Genomic DNA, 6,000 nt, shown 5'->3' on the forward strand with positions numbered 1-6,000 from the left:
ATACCAAATCGTGCAGCAGTACTCTATAAATGGACAGACAACCGCACTCCAGGCAGTGTCTTTAGTACGCTGCTGGAGTTTCTACAAGTTCTGCCAATAAAACGCAATTTTTTGTTCGCCTTCCCTACTACATTTTGCGTGTTTCCAATTGAAGTTTTTCGTAATCGAAATCCCTCAGTATTTAGCTGAATCGACAAACTTTAAATTTGTGTAGTTGTCGTTCAGCCGAGTTTTAGCGGAATTTTCTAGTACTCACGTGCACGACCTCACATTTTTCGTTGTTTATGGTCAACTGCCCCTTTTTTGAACCAAGCAAATATTTTGTCTAAATTATTTTGCTAATTATTTTGATCGTGTGATGACGTTACTAGATGGTGAACGACGGCATCATATACAAATAACCTAGCGGGCTGCTCTGTTTGTCTCCTACATCAACAGCAACGGGCCAATAACACTTTCTTGTGGAACGCCGGGTATCAGTGGCTAAAACGGTCACATCGTCCAAACCGCTGATTGTTTATTTAACAACTTGAAGGGGCAACAAAAATTTTATGTTCAGTATTTCATGCAATTATTGACTGAATTTAAATTCCTGCCTTAATCGGCTCATTAAGAAGTATAATCTTACTTTAAAGACTTAACACAATAAGTCAAATGTTAAACTTACAAACTGAATCTCTATCGTGAGTCAGCATAGCTCACGGTTCCCAAATTATCTAGACTACATTCATCCAATATTTGTGAATGAGACATTCAGCAACTTCTAACAAACTTCCACATAATTTCAAACCTTTTCGAAAATATTGTCGCTGACACTCCCAGAAAATAATGAAAAGGAAAAAGTTTATCGCTTACTACATTTTCGATGTTCGTCCACTACAACTGCGCCACCACGCATGAAGTTTTAACTTATCGCTTCTTTCTTATAAATACTATTCGCAGCATATTTAAAGGCAGTATCCGCATATACCAATGAATGTAGCTGCAAAATTATATAATTGTACGACAAATAGTTAAGGAGGAGCAGAAATTCCCTAGACTGTACTCTAAATTAGTGTACTCATATTGACAGCAGTTCTTGATACGAATTCTGGAATATTTACTGCATCTTCATTGGTGAAGGAATTTCGGAAAACCGTGTTTACTAATGCCGCATAGTGGTGCTGTAATCGGTAACATTACCATAACTATCGCGCAGTGAAGGCATTGATTGTGACTCCCCACTCATAAACTTGACGTACAACCAGTATCTCTTAGGACAGGACAAAGTATGATACTGGAACAGTCAACAACCTGGCTGCCTGCCTATCATGCGGAAGAAGAATGTGCTATGCAGTAGAATCATTTCGCGTATCAGCGTTATAGCCATGACGAGTAATAAACTGGTTTCAGCGTTGAATTAATGCTAGCACACCTCTACTGGTTTGTGGTTGCAGCTGTAGCATTTACTGACTGTTAAATATTTTACTTCATCGGATTGGAAAATTTTCCTTCCCAAGACCGCTATCAGACGTCTGCAAAACTTACAGTCGCTGTAGTGAGGTCTGAACAGCAATGTGTGTGGATGTCACAATCTGGATGGAAAAACAGGTGAACAGTCAGTACAGGGTGAACATTGTCAAGCAGCAGCAACAAAACGTCAACTTATAAATCCGCATTGCTTATTTCTGACCGCAGAAAGAGAGTGTATCTTGTGTAGTTATTCACTGTGCTCTGTTGCTCTACTGCCAGAGTTCCAAAATAGTAAACGAAGCATTAGATTGAACTAGAAGGGCCCACAGCAGGGAAGGTTAATTTTGGAGAAGGAGGGCTGAGTGGCTATTTGGAGATGAATAATTTGGGAGAGAGTTTGTGTGAAAAATGTTCAAATGTGTGTGAATTCTTAAGGGACCAAACAGCTAAGGTCATCGGGCCCTAAACTTACACACTACTTAAAATAAATTATACTACGAACAACAAACACACACAACCATGGCCGAGGGAGGGCTCGAACCTCCGGCGGGAGCGGCCGCGCAATCCGTGGCATGGCGTCCGAAACCGCGCGGCCACTACGCGCGGCAGTTTGTGTGAAGCAGAAGTGGAAATATATTTACTAACCTAAAAATCGATATATCGAAGTAGTAAAACATCCAAAGTGAAGAAGACATGAGACGGATACACAACATGAGACAAAAATATATCTTCGAAAGAAAATTAACAGTTTTTTTTGTTTTTTTAGGCAAAACATTATGACCACTGTCTACTGCCTCAGTAAATGATGACTGGGAATCAATCTAGTCACGATACTGATGCAAGTGGAGATGTCCACTGACTGTCACTTTGACAACGGACGGTTAGTTATGGCCCGGCGCCGGGAAACGAGCATCTCGGAAACTGCAAAGTTTGTCGTGTGTTCTTGTGTCACTGTCGTGAGAATCTATGGCAAGCAGCATAAAGGACGGTGCAACTACGAGCAGGCAGGATGATGTTGGACATCCACGCCTTATCCCAGAATATGGAAGTCGGAGGCTTGCCCGCTTTGTAAAACAACATAGGCGGCGATCTGTGGCAGATATGACGATAGAGTGGAATGCTGTTGGCAGGCACAAGTGTTTCGGAGCAATCGTTCAACAAACATATTCCCATGTTTATCCATCACAATGTCAATTACGATTACAGTGGGCATGGGATCTTCGAGACTGTGCCGTGGATCAATGCAAACGTGTTGCCTGCTCGGATGAATCACGGTTCTTGTAACTCTAGGTCGATATTTGCGTACTCGTCTTCACCCAGGCAAAAGGGCTATCCGAAACGTGCGCCTCGCGAAAGACGCAGGCCGGTGGTGCAGAACAGTACTATGGCGATATTCACCTGGACTTCGATGGGACCTGTGGTAGTAGTCGAAAGCAACATGACAGTTGTGGACTAAGTGCAGATAAGTGCAGACCGCCTGAATCCCTTCATGCTTAATGTCTTTCCCGACGGTGATTTTCCAGTAGAATAACTGCCCATGTCATAAGAGGAATATCATGCTACAGTGAGTTCAGAAACATGATAGCGAACTCTTTATGATGTCTTGGCCACCAAATTCGCCTGATCTGAACTCATTGGAACACATCTGTTGTCCTGTCGGGCGCCATCTTCGCGCCCACATAGCTCCCTTCCCGTAATATACGAGAATTGGATGACCTGTGAGTAAACGTTTGGTGCCACGTACCTCAGGGAACCTACAAAGGAATTGTCGAATCCATGACAAGCAGAACTACTGCTATATGGCTTTCAAAAGTTTGACCAACACGCTACTAAGCAGGTGCTCATAATGTATTCTCTCATCAGCGTATATGCTGTGTAGAACAGGCGTCTGGTGAAGTGATATATCAAAGCTAATACCCATAAGGAGGATGGTTACCCCAAACAACAGTACAGCACCTGCAGTGTGATGTCATGTTGTCAGTGGTGATGTCTAGGAGTTTAATTAACAGCAAGAAAAGGCCATTCTTTTTGCAAAGGACCGTTCAGCATGGTAAGCGTTAGGAGATGCAGACTGCGTTTGGAATCGGGTATCCCGTAAGCATTACATCAATATTAGCGGGAGCGTTACAAACCTAAAATGATTTGATTTCCTATTTAATACAGAAATCGATAATTTCTATATTTATGTTCCTATACAAATTGTGGAAAACCCGATGGATAAAGTAAATTTACAACGACTAGTCGAGATCTTACACATCATTTAAATATAATTTTAATTAACTTTTATGTAATAAACTGGAGGTTATTATATCAAATACTATTTAATGTACTGCAACATACTCAGGTGAACTCAAGCATTATCTTAAATTTTAGAATGTCTTTCACCAACGGAGTTCTGGAGAGACGAGCTTTGTCATCCATAGCAATGGAAAAATAACCTATGACGCTAACATACGCTGCTGAATCTAGTCACTTGGTATAAAAAGACCATTTCCACGAGATGGTGGTACGTACGTCCCTGATGCTGATAACTGCTCACACCTCATGAACGGAGATTTTTCGTGCGCCAATAGCTCACGCCCAGCCCCGATATAAACACGGATATCAGATTCAGCACTAAATTGGGACTCGTCAGGTAATAAAACGCTAAGGACTACCTCAAACCAGCCGAAAGAATGTGTCTAGTGCGTACACTGATTGAAATGTGTGCAGCGACTCGCGATGAGACGTGAATAAATAATGTAATATTAGTTGTGGAATTACTAGCTCTGTAAGCTATTATAGACCTGCTTGCGTATTAACTTTTTGTTAGGTTAGATTGTCTCATTAAGACGGCTTTCTAAAATTATCTATTGGAAAATGCTTCGAGTACCCATGAAAGTAATACGAAGATCGAAAAATTTCACAACTTTCGTGGATATACTTATCTTTAAAAGGTTTCAGTTCCTTGTCTCGTCTAGGGGTTTCTGTTCTACTTGGGGTTGTTTCTTTGCCATACGGCCAAAGAATAATTTAAAATTAAAAAATTGCTCAGTATTTTTGTTATTTCTCGCTTCCAAACATAAACAAAAGATAACATCAATATTACTCAACCGCTATCCTGGACCTGTTTCCGGTTGTTGACTGGGATATCTAACAGCTTCCTGGGGCTACAAAAATTTGATTTTCAGTTCTTCGCGTGATTATTGACGTGGTTATTGACCGAATTTAAAAATCTAAACTGCTGTCATAATCTATTCTTTAAGCGGTATAATCTTACGTTAAGGTTTAACATAGCACGACACGTATTACACTATGAAACTTTGTTTTTCTTGAGGCAGCTTAACTGACAGCTCGCAAAAACACGGATTTTATTCACCCGTTATTTGAGAATAAGAGAACTTAGCGACTTCCAGCGAACATTACACATAATTTCGAACATTTACGAAACTTTTTCTCGCTGACACCCTCCACAAAATGATAAAAAGCAAAAAGTTTGTCGCTTAGCTACAATTTTGCTCTTCATGCAGCCAAACTTCAATAAGGTACGAAGTTTTAATTTATTACCTCTTTACTGCCACCTCTATTCACAACACAGTTTGTGAGTCAGTGCCATAGAATGTACCCGAAAAATTATATTGTTGTCCGCCACAGATTTCAGGAGATATGGCGTCGTAAATATTTATATGCGTGAAAAACTAGCTTTTGCTTAAAATAGTTGGCAGTAAAATTTCAGAGTTTGGTTCGACGTTTTAATTTATTACTACTTTTCTACTAACTCTATTCGCAACACATTTTGCAGACAGTATCCACTGTATGTACTTGCAAAATTATATCATTGCCCGACACATAGTTTGAGAGATATGCCTCGTGAAGATTGAGATGCGTGAAAAACAGCTTCTGCTGGAAAGTGAGCCAGACATAAAATCTGTAACTGTCACAGACAGCCTATCCCCTGCATTACAGGCAGCTTTTTTTTTTTAACCCATAGCGCGTGATCTCATGGTTAGAGCATCAAACTAGTCATATCTCTTAAAGACATTTGAGTTTTTGCGTAGCGCTAACTTAAGCCGAAGTGCAATTTATAAGACGCACTCAAATTAAAACACGACAGATGGAAAAAAGTAAACTGTTTATTATTTCAACAGTAATCACCATAACTGTTGGTACATTCATTTCGCTGTCAGACAAGATGGTTAGTGCTTTCATTTAAAATGTTTGCTGTTGCCTACCGAACCATGATTGTACCAAGGCGTGCACATCTTCTCCCGAAGCAAGTCGACGGCCACGGATGTCTTTCTCCAGGGCTCCAAAAGCACTGAAATCGCATGGTGAGAGGTCGGGACTGTATGGAGGATGTACAAGGCCTCCCAGCGAAACTTTTGCAGCGTACTCGAAACAACCTTGGCAACTTGTAGACGGACATTATCTTGCACTAGAGCGATTATGTCGGTCAACGATCCTGGGAATTTGTACTTAATGGAGCCTTTCACTTCACGCACAGTGGTATGTTGACGCTTTTCAAAGTCCAAACGCCCAGGAATGTTGACGGACGGCATCATACTATTG

This window comes from Schistocerca serialis, chromosome 9 (assembly GCF_023864345.2).
Source record: "Schistocerca serialis cubense isolate TAMUIC-IGC-003099 chromosome 9, iqSchSeri2.2, whole genome shotgun sequence".
Lineage (NCBI taxonomy): Eukaryota > Metazoa > Arthropoda > Insecta > Orthoptera > Acrididae > Schistocerca > Schistocerca serialis.